The sequence below is a fragment of the Corvus brachyrhynchos genome, unplaced genomic scaffold (assembly GCF_000691975.1).
Source record: "Corvus brachyrhynchos isolate BGI_N302 unplaced genomic scaffold, ASM69197v1 scaffold1103, whole genome shotgun sequence".
NCBI classification, from domain to species: domain Eukaryota; kingdom Metazoa; phylum Chordata; class Aves; order Passeriformes; family Corvidae; genus Corvus; species Corvus brachyrhynchos.
In genome coordinates, this window is record NW_008236980.1 from 432899 (window position 1) to 433466 (window position 568).

The window sequence follows — 568 nt, forward strand, 5'->3', positions numbered from 1 at the left end:
GAGCAGCTGCAGGAGGAGAGGAAGGTGGGGCAGGGAGGAAGGAGAACATTCCACTGACCTGTTCAGTGTGGGGCAGCAGCAGGCACAGGGGCTCTGTCCCCATCAGCGGCGCTTCCTGGCACCCCTTGCTCCTTTGGGATCCACATCCTAAAGCGGCTCCTCCCAGGTCAGGAACACGAAGGAGAAAGTGCCCAGATCACCAGGAGGTGCCCACTGCTGTCCCACCAGCTCCTCCCCGTGCCCCGTCCTCGTGTTGCTCCCCCAGGGTGGGTGGAGACACGGGGGAGTTGGAAATTGCGACTTTGGCTACGTCAGAGCTCCAGTTCCCCGGAGTTATTTGTCATGGGGTTTTTCCCACTAACGAAGTGACTTTTGCCAGAATGTCCACATGGAGAATTTTGCGATTGCCTCCTAATTTCCTCCTGGTTAGAAACACTCCTTCCCTGCAGAATGTCCCATTCTCCGACTGCCTTCCCTCTCCCAACAGGCTTCTACCATTCCTCGTTTCTCTTCCCTGAGGGGTCATGGCCACTCCAGCAGCACTGGAATGCTGGTGGTGCTGGTGGCA

At 57.7% G+C, this 568-nt stretch overlaps 2 protein-coding genes across 2 annotated transcripts in view; both read right to left on the reverse strand.

The window, feature by feature from the left end:
* The window catches only part of LOC103611867 (mas-related G-protein coupled receptor member D), a 3337-nt gene extending 2775 nt beyond the window's left edge, over positions 1-562 (reverse strand). Inside the window, exon 1 of the mRNA XM_017728655.1 lies at positions 59-562. The gene's annotated coding sequence lies outside the window, so the exon portion shown is untranslated. The remainder of the gene's footprint in view (positions 1-58) is intronic.
* LOC103611868 (mas-related G-protein coupled receptor member H-like) overlaps positions 1-568 on the reverse strand; it is a 9717-nt gene that overhangs the window by 5736 nt on the left and 3413 nt on the right. The gene's annotated exons all lie outside the window — the stretch shown is intronic.